Below are 13,384 nucleotides of genomic sequence, written 5' to 3' on the forward strand. Positions count from 1 at the left end.
TCATCAAAGACGAGGTATCCAAAATACTTAAAATAGGTTCCATTCGGGAAGTTATGTTCCTAGATTGGTTAGCTAACGTAGTGGTATTACCTAAAAAGGTAAATAAATTAAGAATGTGTGTAGATTACAAAGACTTGAACAAGGCATGCCCTAAGGACTCTTTTCCTTTGCCTAACATCGATCGCATGATCAATGCGACGACTGACCACAAGATACTCAGCTTTTTAGATTCCTATTCTGGGTATAACCAAATTCGGATGGACCCGGGCGATCAAGAAAAAACTTTCTTCATCACTAAATTCGTCACCTATTGTTATAACGTAATGTCGTTCGGATTAAAAAATGCCGATACCACTTACCAACGCCTAGTAAACTGGATGTTCGAAGAGCAAATAGGAAAATCAATGGAGGTTTACATTGACAACATGTTAGTTAAGTCCCTGCGAGCAGGGGACCTTTTGGAATATTTGCAGGAAACTTTCAACATACTGAAGAAATACAATATAAAGCTGAACCCGTAGAAATGCACATTCGGGGTCGGGTCCGGGAAGTTCCTTGGATTCCTGGTGTCCAACCAGGGGATCGAGATTAATCCCAACAAAATCAAAGCTATAAAAGAAATCAACGTGGTGGGCAATGTCAAGGCCATTCAAAGGCTAACATGGCGCATAGCCTCCTCGGTAGGTTTATATCAAGGTCCTCCGATAAGAGCCATCGGTCATTCTCATTATTGAAGAAGAAGAATAACTTCTTGTGGACCCCAGAGTGCCAGCAAGCTTTGGAAAAACTTAAACGGTACCTTTCGAGTCCACCTTTGCTTCATACTCTGAAGGCAGACGAGCAGTTGTACCTATACTTAGCGGTATCCAAGATAGAGGTATGTGGAGTCTTAGTCTAAGAAGAGGAAGGTATGCAATTTCCTATCTACTATGTTAGCAGGACTCTAGGCGAGGCCGAAACAAGGTACCCTCACCTAGAGAAATTGGCGCTCGCTTTGCTAAGCGCCTCCAGGAAGTTAAATTCATATTTTCAATGCCATCTCATATATGTCGTAACTACTTATTTGTAAGGCCCCGTAAAATTTTTCCAAGGAATTCTAGTTTTGTAGTGTCGAGGTTGGGTGATGTGTACGGATGTAGTACTTAAGAATGTATCAAAGTGTTGGTGGAAGTATTTTGTTGAAGGGCTAGTTATGCGGTCAGATTTGCGACTGCAGATCCATTATGCGGGCCGCATACCCGTCGCAGAGTTGAGCAAAAAGATGGTTGAATTTTGAAGGTTATTTCGCGGCCTATTCTGCGACCGCATATCCATTTCACGATATGCATTTTCCATCACAGATTTGGCATGAAGAATTTTATTGGGCGATTTCGTGGTCCATTCTGCGGCCGCATAAGTGGTCTGCGGATCGCAGACCTGTCGCAGACCGGTCCAGACCAGCCCAATTCTTGGCATCATTTTTGCGGCCTATTTTGCGGGCTGCATATCTATTATGCGATCCATTCTGCGACCGCAAACCTGAGTTTGGAGGGTCCATTTTCCTATTTTATAACCCAACCACATTTCTTATAAAATGACTTTGGGGTTATTTTGGCCCGGTTAATCACATATTTTATAGAGAGAGGAGTTTTTTAGAAAGGGAGGAAGGAGCCCCAAGTGCATTGATCATCAATCCTTGCTTCAATCTTGAAAATTCAAGGGAATCATTTACTAGACCACCATCTATCTGGGTAAGTTCCTGTCCTATACCACTCATGCAAGTTATTTAAGGGTCTAAATGCATGTGCCAATAGCTTGTAGTATGTGGGGTTAATGAACTATTTTGGGTAGTCTCTTGTTGAAATTGGTTGACGGAGGAAGGGATTACCATTGTAGAGCTTTGTGGTCTATTTTGCGTACTAGGTGTTTGACAAAATTCCTAAGAGAGTTACACCATATGAATCCTTCTAATTATTATTTGATTTTTGCTATCTTCTTGTAGATTGCTATTGCTAGAAGTGTTGGGACGTTGTAGTAACTTAAGAAAATCTCAAACAAGGTATGTTGGCTAAACTTCTCTTTTAGAATTGAACCCCACAATGGCCTTGTAAGTCCCGTGTTGCTTATTATAAATTGATTATTCCGAATATGCCTTGAGTAAAACAATATATGTGTTCAATTTGTATTCCAAACATTCTTGTTATGTTGAGTTACTATTTGAGAATGTGATTAAGCATGGGTTGTGTGTTAATATGTTATGATTTGAAAAGGTATTTCTAATGAAAACTAGCATGTCGAATTGTGTAAGAATTCACATGTGCCTAAGACTCTTAATTTGGTTAGTTGCTAAAATGTGTATTTAAAGTCTTGAGTAGAAATGCCTTGTTGTTGATAATCTATAAGGATGCTTGAAAGTGAAAGAAGTGGGTTGAAAGTTATACTTGTGGCCAATGGTGCTGAGGAAATGAAATGATATGAGAAAGGTTATGAAATAGGCCTTGATTCAACTGTTCCAAATTGACTTCAAAAATAGATTTTCCTAAAAGCTTATGTACCCAAGTTATGCCCAAATGTGGCTGTTTTTACTAATATTATGCTTTATATGTATTTTTAATGTGTTTTTAGCTCTTATATCTTCATGAGTTGAAACTGTGTATTGTCCTTTTGGGGAAAAGTATTTCAAAAATAAATGATGTGTTACTCTTTTATGATTTTAACTTGTGCTTCGATTGCCTATGATTTTAACTTGTGCTTCGATTGCCAATCATTTTACTCTATTTCTTGAAAAGAAATCCATTGTGTTTAAAGTCTTCGCTACTAATAATCCTAAAGTTGTGATTTCCGGAATATTCTATTTATTGATATTTATGATGATGATCCATGAAAGTAAAGAAATGAAAATGTAAAATATGAAATATGGCCAACGTGTCATGAGTGAAGAATCATAAGTATGGCCAAGAGAGCCAAGGGAACAACGATATTGTGAATGGTTGAAAATACTAATGAAGATATTTATAGTGTGAAAGATAATGAGGTGAATATAACATATATTTGTACTTTTGTTTCCCTTGTCTGCAAAACAAAATGTTTTTGGGAGTATCATTAGCAAACCGAGGAAGGGTGGGTCGTAAGGCCCACACCCGAAACTACACGTGCCGGTATAGGGGTGGATTGTAGCTATTCCCCTATTTGGAATGAGATTGAAATATTGATGTGATTGTGATTATTCCCCTTAATTTGGATGAGATTGTTGATAGCCCTGGATTTAATGTCGACTCACATGGCATATGTGGGGAGACGACCTAGCCGGTCGGGTGGTGATCGGACGCCATGTTGCGCACATGGTAGTACTACTCTTGGTAACACTTTTTTCGCATCACATTTCAAACCACATTGTTCGTGGGGAGATGGCCTAGCCGATCGGGCATGATCGGACTCCATGCTAAAAACACGATGGTATATCGGTGCTAATGATCTCCTAACCAAAAATATATATATTGTTTTCGTATTTTGAAAGTTGTTATGTTTTAACTAGGAATTTGGATATTGTTAATTGTGACTTTTGGATATTGTTAATTGTGACTTGTTGTTTCTATGGTTTTTCCTCTCTTATATTGGAATTCTATTTTGAAAGAGGACATTTAGCTTTACATACTAGTACTATTCCATATGTACTAACATCCCTTTTGTCGGGGGCGCTGAATCTTCAATGGATGCAGGTGGTTTGTCAGCGGGCAGTTTTGATCCTTGGTAGAAATTACTCTCTATTCAGCAGATTTTGGTGAGCCCTACTCTGTTCCGGGCTTCATGTCATTTGACGTTGTACTTTATGTTTTGAGGTATAGCTGGGGCCTTGACGCCAGGACTTCCATTATTCTCTTTTGTTGTACTTAGAGGCTCCGTAGACAGGTTGTGGATGATGTTTGATATTGGGAATTAAACTACAGAGTATTGGTATTTGAGCAAACATGTTTTTCATCATATCTATAAACTTATAATATTTTGGAAATCATAAATGAATATCCTTTAGAATTGGAAAAAGAATGTGGAACAATTGACTCTTCTCATGTCTATCACTTGTACAGATTATTATGTTGTTAATGGGTAAGGATGGGTATAAGGCATCTAGCAGGTTTGTTTAACCAGGGTATCTCGGTTGAGTGCTGACTGCGCTCCCCGAGGCCGGGGTGTGACATTATCTATTGAGGAACATAATGCAGAAACCCGAGATCTCGGGACGATTTGCCAAATGGGCCATGGAAATTAGCAAGTACAATATCGAATATCGACCCCGAACCGCCATTAAATCTCAAATTTTGGTAGACTTCATTGCCGACTTCACATCGGCCTAAATACCCGAAGTCGAAAAGGAATTATTGTTAACCTCGGGGACCTCCTCGAGAATTTGGACCCTCTTTACGGATGGTGCCTCGAACGCAAAAGGGCCCGGACTCGATATCGTGTTGAAGATGCATACGGGTAACGTAGTTAGGAAATATATTAAAACTGTGAAACTGACTAACAATGAGGCCGAGTATGAAGCCATGATTGCAGGTCTCGAATTAGCTAAAAGCCTGGGGGCCAAAGTAAACGGGACATTCGAAGTGAAAGAGGAATGAATGCGAAGATACTTGGATAAACTACAGAAAATGCTGCATCGATTCAAGGAAAGGACCCTATAACACGTGCCCCGGGATCAAAACAGCAAAGCCGATGCTCTGGCTAACTTGGGGTCATCGGTTGATGACAATGAATTTAGCTCAGGAAGTGTCGTACAACTCATGAAATCAGTAGTGGAAGAAGGCCATGCCAAAATAAACTCAACGAGTTTAACTTAGGACCAGAGAAACAAGTATATAGACTACTTGAATACTGGGAAGTTGCCCTCGAATCCCAAAGAATCGAGAGGTCTGCGCACAAAGGCATCCGGGTTTAGCCTGTCTGAAGATACTCTATCCAGAAGAACGTTCGATGGCCCACTCGCCATATTCTTAGGACTGGGAGACACCGAATATGTTTTGAGGGAAGTTCACGAAGGCACCTGCGGAAACCATTTGGGGGCAGAATCGTTGGTTGTAGCTTGGCAGTAGTATCATTCTACAACAAAAAATACAAGCTTTTACATGCTTACAATCTTGTACGTTATAAACATAAATGAAAGAAAGTTTCTACCATGCTAACAAATATTTTTTGCTTCTTAAAAGTATCGAGCCTAAGGGCTATTCCTACCCGAGAACTTTGGAGCCCAAGGGCCACCCTTATTCGAGCCCAAAGGGCTACCCCCACTCGGGGACTGCCATCCAAGACAAGTTCGGGCGGGTCAGGTTATTAAAACCCAGAGGCATAAAACCTGTTAGGCAGTACGTAAACCTAAAAGGCTACGGCCACCCTAAAAACGGTTCGGAGACGTCTGAAGCCCGTAATCAAAACTTAAGGCCTTCAACAAAATTCTAAACTTGTTCAAAGGTTACCCTCGACAAAGATATAGTCTAAAAAAATTTAAACAAACATCTTGGGGAAATTTCTGGTCACCCTGAGCTTCCATAAGTTTGAACAAAAATTACACCGAGGACAGGTCTTGTTCGGACCTCCGAAAAATGACTTATTACTACGTTTGATTCTGTGCTAAGACATTAGAAATGTTTGCATTTGTAAAAAGATGCTAAAGATGATAGACTTGCAAATTTCAAAGGGGAAAACGTTATATATTCTGAAATATCTTTACAAAGGCCAATTAAAAATGGCTTCAACAAAATACATGTACTAGATACAAAAACAAAAAAATCCTAAGGCATTTGTTCCTGGTCTTCGCCAGAACCTGACTCATCACCAGAACCGTCGGGGCCTTTGGATTATTTAGAGCCCTCGGAGCCCTCTTCACCTCGGGCTTTAGCTAGCCTCTTAGCCTCGACTGTGAGTCTCTTTGCCTCTTTGATCTTGATAGATAGGTCGAAGCCTCGGGCATGTATTTCTTCGAGGGTCTCCCTTCGCAAAAACTGCCTCACATACTCAGTAGTAGTCTTCAGGCAGGCCTCGACTACTTCAACATCAGCCTTATATTGGGCCACATCTCGTTAGCATCAGCCGCGGTTTCTTCCAACTTGGACCTCGTTATTTCGAGCTCCTTGCCAAGGGCATCCCGTTCAGCAATGGCCGAGCCCAGTTGAGCTTGAAGGTCCTCATTTTGTTGAGCCTGTGCATCGGCCTTCTCCTTTGCCAACTGAAGCTGAACTTTGACTAAAGACAGCTTGGCCTAGGCAGTCTCCTTCTCTGAGGCCAGCAGGTCTATATTGTTTTTCCACCCGCCAGCCATCACTTGGATCTCATCCATCTCTTTACGGAGTTGGTCGATCTGGTCGATCTTTTGCTGGGCCATTGAAGTATTGTTATTAGCCTTTGCAACTGGATCTTTGTTTCTAACTTCGAAAACCTTTACCTTTTCCACCAAGTCGGTATGCTCCTGCCTTAAGGCCGATGCCTCTTTTTGAGTCGCGTCCAGCTCGGCCTGGAGGTTCTTGGGGACCACCTCCTGATGCTCGCTAAGAAGCTTGTACATGTCCATTTATTGGGTAAGCTTCTTGATCTCGAGCTCGAGTTGATTGACTTCAACACGATATCGGAGGAAAATCTCATGGTAAAGTACCGAGGCCTGCAAAAAGGGAAAAGAAATGTGAGAAACGTCTTCACACAGATAACTATATATAGATGGAAGAGAACGGTGCCTTACTCGATTCAGCGCCTGCTGCGCCTCATTGAAAACGCATGGCACGTTCACCACATTCATTTTTGCCCGGTCCTCCTCGGTAACCAGGCATCGGAGGTAGCTAGCTACCCCCCACAGGAGTGGATAAAACCTGGGCATCCTCCGGAACGGTCAGTACAATCGATCTCTTGCGATAAGGGTCCATGCTCAAAGCGGGGAACTGATTGACCAATTTCAGGGTCGAGCTCGCCCCGCCAGCTTCCGAGGAAATGTCTTTTTTCGAGACTTACAGGTCGCCCAGCCCGAAAAAGTCCTCCAAAGCGGATGAGTCCACACCGTCGAAAAAAGAATGAAGGGGATCTTCCATACCCTGGCCCCCCTCATTAGATTTCCCCTTCCTCGCTTGGGCCTCCTCGAGCATAGACTCAGTGTAGGAGGGCATCCCCGAGATCTCAATTGCGCTGGGCACTTCCTTTGGATTAGAACCGGCATCCTAGGAAGTTTCACCCTGGGTATCCACGTCGGTGTTTTGAGTTTGAGGGGGGTCGATCTCACGAGTCTCCCCATCAGATGCATTCCAATCCCTGAGATAAGTCGTCCCATCGATTATGAAAATAGATCCATCCTCCGGCTCATCCCTAAGCTGGAGGAGGGAGTCAGAGGTTGGCACTCGGTAACTAGAGCCCATCTTGGGCTTACGGAGCACCCACTTCTTCAATTTCTTCACCTCGGAGCTCGGGGATCCCGAGGGTTTCTTTTTTCTCTTCTTTTTTCCTTCTGTGGAAGCAATGGAGGGATCAATGGGCGGGGGCACATCTTCATCCCCTTTCGTAGGCCTAAGTTTGATGGTCTTAGGCAAACATGCAATAACAAAGAAAGAAGAGAAGTTAGTATAATAAAAGGTGAAGACATAATGTTGGCTACTAAAAAAGAGACCTTACTGTAATAACGGGCCACCCATCGGCCCTTCGAGAGTCCGCGCCATGTGCGCTCAAAGTATGATATATCAGTACAGATGCCCTCAATCCATTCCTTTAACCGGGGAACTACATTCAGAACCCGGGCAACAACTGCACAACCACAAACATAAATGAGAAGATAAAAATGAAAGAAGAAGAATTTTTTAGGTTGAAAGAAGAGTTGCACTTACGAGACACATTCCACTTCTCGAGGAATGGCATGTATTCCGAGGGGATCAAATCATAGGTCTTCACTCGAACAAAGTGTCCCTGCCAGCCCCGGTCTCGGTCTTCGTAGATCAGGAGAAGGGGGCCTTGCTGACCTGGCGAGTAAGCTTGATCAATCCCCCTCTGAACATTCAGGGATTGTATAATCAAAGCAGGTGGTCGATCGTGAACTGACGTGGATAAGGATGGGTGGATTTTCCCAAAGCACACCTCGTACCTCTTGCAAAAATCAAGAACGATTGGATCCATCGGGCCCAACATGAAGGGATAAGTGTAAACCCTTAAGTACCCCTCCACGTGGGTAGTAACAACGTCCTTGGGCTCGGGGACTAAAATGTTCTTGCCTTCCCAATTGCAGTCCTTACGAACTATAAGAAGAACGTCTTCGGTCACAGAACATATATATCTCGAGACCCCTTCGCCCCTCTCCTATTTGAGCGAAGGCTTCTCGACTTTAAAGTCATCTGCAATCGAGCAGCCCCGGGGATGAACGCTGACAAGGGAGGCTCGGCGGCCGGTTTGTTAGCAGCCACAACGGGGGAAGCCATTTCGAGGGCAACCACCTCAGGGTTAACCGCTTCAGTACCAGCGGCCGGTTGAGAAGATGAAGTGGCAACTTCTTGAGGAACGATTTTCGATGTTTTTGCCATTGTCATATGGGGGAGTGTTTGAAAATTTGAGAAATGAACACAGTTTTGGAAAAGTGGGCTTTGAAGATGAAGAACAGAGTGTGAAGCTTTGAAGGAAATCTGGAGATTGCTATGGAAATTGAAGAATAAGGATAAAGATATGAAGGTTTGAAGAAGGTTTGATGATGGGTGGAAAGCTCGAAGGTAGAGATTTGTTCGAAAAGTAGAAAAAGGACAAAGGGAGGAAGCTTTTATAGGGAAACAACCGATGCTTTGCATTCGAATACGACCTGCTGGTAAGCGACACGTATCCAAAGTAAAAACGATGCGATTGATGGGACATTTCGGCTCCCTTATCGTAACGTACGAAGGAAGGAACCGGAGTCATCTGTCGTTTCCCATCGTTTCGGCAAACCTACTCTCTGAGAAATAAGGGGACTATCTGTATACGGGTAAAACCAGGCCCAGTGAACTCCTCGATTTCTCGGTAAGCCAAACGGAGTAGAAATGTGACCATAATGAATTTGAGTCAGAGCAAGGAGCCCTCGTATCAGGTCTCGGGCAAAACATCTTCCCTCAGGGGTATTGGGCCATGTCCTCCAGGTCCAGTTCTAGGATTAAGACTTCGGAGGGCATTGCCAAATAGCTACACATGAATAACAAAGGGCCATGATGTTCATGCCCAACCAGATATCATGGCATAAATCTCGGCCCGTATGGGCAGAAAATCAGTGAATAGCAAAACAGAAGATTTTTACCTTTCTTAGAATTGTACTTAGGATAAAACTTCCCTACTATATAAAGGGGAAATATTATTATTCATGGGACACATGGTAACATGCATATCAAGGCAATTTATTTCAATTGTCTTTGTTGTTCAAAGTTCTTATTCTTATTCTTAAGTTCTTCATAAGTATAAGCTAGGAATACAGGGCAAGTTCTTCATCGAGCCATCAACTGAGCTCAGAATAACCCTTATCATTGGTTTGGTCATCTATTACGTTTTTTATTTTCTTAATCTAACGTCATTAATCACCCGTATTAAATTAATCCACATATTCTTAAAACCACATATAAATTCAATTATTATCCATTTTAAGGTAAACATCGACAAAATAATTCCAAGTGGGACAATAATACCCATATTATATTTATTGAGTTACGTGAGCGTAATACCCGTACCGTTCAACATGTGTACAACTAAGTTGAGGTCGACAAATGTGCTTAAGCGTGAGAGAAATAATTTGTAATGAAGCCTAAAGGTCCAGGTATAGATATGCGTTAAATAAAAGTTAAGGTGAATGAGACTCGAAAAAGAATTATGATATTGGACAAATAAATGAGCTACTTGCTTACCGATCTTACTTGCTAGAGCTTCTTGCTTATCTGTCCTACTTATTTGAGCTACTTGACACATGTCTTAATTATTAAACAAGGGTGAGACACGTATTAAAAAATGAAATAAGAACCAACATGTATCACCTATTAAACAAGTAGGTGACAAGTACATGCATCACCAACCTGCTTAAAATATGATTTTTAACCTTAAAAATGGCTAGAGTTAACCACAGTCAATATTTTTGGTAAATAACATCACGCTATTTTCACAATTCTGATGGGTTCGTATAATAATTTTGAACTTGTACGTATGTTTAGTTAGGGTCCCGGGTCACTCGAGGCCGTTTCGGCACATTGTGTGAAAATTTAGAAAAATGAGTTTTAAACTTGAAAATCTTGAGTTTTAATGATCGATTCTTGATATTTGATGTTATTTTGATGATTTGAGATAGCGAGCGAGTTTGTATGACATTATTACACTCGTGTGAATGTTCGAATTGGAGCCTGAGGGGCTCAGGTGAGTTTTGGATGCTTTGCAGACTGACTTTTGGCTTAACAGGACTGCTGGTGTTGAAGGTCTGTAGGTCTCGCATTTGTGAGGTCAGGCTCACAATTGCGACATTGGAGGGGGCTGGGATAGCTTCGCTTTTGCGAAGTTATGATCGCATTTGCAAAGGGTGGGGTCTTTGCTTTTGCAATCTTTTGGTCGCATTTGTGATTAGGTGTGTGTTAGGGGAAGCTTCGCATTTGCGGAGCCGTGTTCGCATTTACGGGCTGTCCATGTTCGCATTTGCGATGAAACCATCACTTCTGCGATAACTGTGGGTCTTAGAAGTTTTTTACTTTTGCGAACATCGCAATTGCGATATGTGCAGCTAGGTAAAATGTTGAAATTTTGGGATTAGCTTAGTCTACATCATTTTTCAACCCTAGACTCTATAGAGACAATTTTTGAAGAGCAATTTCCTCTCGAATTTATTGGTTAGTAACTTCAACTTATTTTCAATCAATTTCATTTACATTTTCATGAATTTCATCATCAAATATATGAATTTCAAGGTAGAAATTAGGGTTTTTGGGTCGAATTTAGGAATTTTATAAAATTGAGAATTAGACCTCAAATTGAGGCCAGATTTCAAAATAAAATATATATTTGGACTCGTGAGGTTATGGGTCATCGGGATCTGGTCGCGATTTTGGATTTAGACTGTGTGGTCCCGGGTTAACATTTTTGTTGACTTTTAGAATTTTGACAATGATTGAACCTTTATTGATTGGAGATATTTCCTTTAGCAATGCTTGACTTCCTTAGATGAAATTGGACTAGATTTTGATCGCTTTGAGAAGTATTTCAAAGGAGGACGGTATTGGATTGTGGAAATTATTCTGGAATGAGGTAAGTTTCTTGCTTAGTTTTATTGAGAAAATGTTTCTTACTAAATGATATTGTTTTCTACATGTGGCATGATGCATATACGAGGTGACGAGCGTATATACATTTTACAGGTTTTCATGCTTGGGAGGGGGGATATATGCTTTTTTGTTATGTGGTGAACGTGGTGACCCCTTGGCTTATGCTTTACTTAATTCTATGACTGATGAATGTAATTATGTGTGTTAGAAATCATGTTAGGACATATGGCATCTTAAAAGGATTTAACGTGTTGTTTTGAGATTGTTTACATACTTAACTTAATCGTAGTATCATGAACACATATCTATACATGTTATTGTCATTTTACTTGAGCTTCTTTATCCATAATAAGAGATGATGATTGGGGCCCTAGGGATATATTTGGCACGATGGGTATTTCCGTGCGGTTGATATGATGTTGGCACGAAGAGTATTTTCGTGCGATTTAAAATGAGATTGGCCTATTGGTTGTTTACGTATGAAAAGAAAGGAAGTTGGATTTCTATTATGATTATCCTTTCGTTAGAAATATACATGCTCTCTACCTTGGTTCCCATCTATGTTTTCTATTTTGTATGTTACTTTCACGCTTGTGTTCCTTATGTAGTTTACCTCTATGTTTTCTATTTGGTCTGTTACTATCTTATCTTATTTCCTACCTTGTTTGTTATCGTTACATCTACACTTTTACTTGAGTTACTACTGCTACATGTCCTTACATAATTCATGTATTTACTTGTTACTAGCCTTTACATGTTACATGCCCTTAATTGTTACATGATTTACTTATTAGATGCTTCAGCCCGTTACATGCCTTCACTTACTATATGCCTTTACATGCTACATGCCTCTACCTTTTTCATAATTTTACTTATTAAATGCCCCCATTTGATTCCTGTCTTTATTTTCCAAACATCATTACTCGTTTCATGTCCTACTCTTCTTTTCTTAGTCGGATCCAGTGACTATTAGATCGGTTGTGCGTTTATGCTTTGCGGAAGCCTAGCCATTATATGTGGGAGACTAGCTCTTATATATTGGGCTTCCCATCTTACTTTGTTTGAGTTTGTATTTCCTAATTGAATACCGCATGTTCGTTTTTATGGTGTTACATTGTAAACTTTTCCATGCTTGGTTCTTGTTATACTTTCATATGATCTTATATATATGTGGATCGGGTTTGCAGGCCACACATATATGTATGTGTGTGTGTGTGTGTGTGTGTGTGTATATATATATATATAAGTGTGGATTTAACCACTTATTAGTACCTTCTTGCTTTAGTTTTAGTTCAAAAGTGCTGATTTTTGTCTCCAACTCTAATGAAGATGGTTTAAATTGCAGGTGCACTAGAGAATGCCAGCTCAATGAAGAAATATAACTCAAAGAGGAGATATTCCAGCTAAGATCAGCAGAGAGGATGTGTTCGAAGAATAGTGCGGTCGGCAGAATTTTATAGGCGACCGCAAAAGATAATGCAGCCCGCAGAAAATGAAGTGGGGCCGCAGATGAAGATCTGGAGCTTTAGGAAATTTTGGCAAAAGTGCGGTTCGCAAACCAAAAAGTGAGGTCACACTTGGTTCGCAAAACAGTTTCGCACTGAGTGCCTGAAAGATCAGAGAGGTTGCAATCGAACAAAGTCTGAAGCCTCTTCAAAGTGCGGCCTTCAGCAATATAGTGCGGCCGCAAAAGTTGAAGTGCGGCCGCATAAGCTAGTGTGAAGCCACAGAACTCCTCCAACTGAAAGCACTCGCAGTAGTAACCTAGCAAAGTGCGGACCGCAGATGTCAAAGTGCGGCCGCAAAACCCACCGAAGGGTATTTTTGTTAGGAATTTTGGAGTACTATAAATAGACGTGAAGCACTTTTTAGGGCATCTTTTGTATTGTAGCGGCAACTGGTAGTTATTCTTAGCTATTTGGAGAAACTTTGAGCTCCAATTAGAGAGGATCAATTGCTTTTCCATTTTAATTTAGCTTATGTCTTCAATTTCTTCTTCTTTTCATTTTTCTATATCCATTTCTATGAGTAGCTAGATTTTATCTAGGGTTGTGATCCAACTCTAGTATATAAAACTTATGGGTGTTTAATATTAATGCTTGCTCTTGATTGGGTTAATGTTATTTAGCCTTGTT

Source organism: Nicotiana tabacum, chromosome 23, assembly GCF_000715075.1.
Source record: "Nicotiana tabacum cultivar K326 chromosome 23, ASM71507v2, whole genome shotgun sequence".
NCBI lineage: Eukaryota > Viridiplantae > Streptophyta > Magnoliopsida > Solanales > Solanaceae > Nicotiana > Nicotiana tabacum.